This window comes from Sinocyclocheilus rhinocerous, unplaced genomic scaffold, assembly GCF_001515625.1.
Source record: "Sinocyclocheilus rhinocerous isolate Xijiao unplaced genomic scaffold, SAMN03320098_v1.1 scaffold2611, whole genome shotgun sequence".
In the NCBI taxonomy this organism is placed as follows: Eukaryota; Metazoa; Chordata; class Actinopteri; order Cypriniformes; family Cyprinidae; genus Sinocyclocheilus; species Sinocyclocheilus rhinocerous.
In genome coordinates this window covers 65991-66212 of record NW_015647981.1, presented here as the reverse complement: position 1 = coordinate 66212, position 222 = coordinate 65991, and positions in this window count along the sequence as shown.

Genomic DNA, 222 nt, shown 5'->3' with positions numbered 1-222 from the left:
TTTCTCACAATTCCGAGTTTATATCCGACAGTTTAGACTTTTTTTCTCGCAATTCTGAGTTTATATCCGACAGTTTAGACTTTCTCACAATTCTGAGTTTATATCCGACAGTTGTACCTTTTTTTCTCGCAATTCCGAGTTTATATCCGACAGTTTAGACTTTTTTTCTCGCAATTCCGAGTTTATATCCGACAGTTTAGACTTTTTTTCTCACAATTCCGA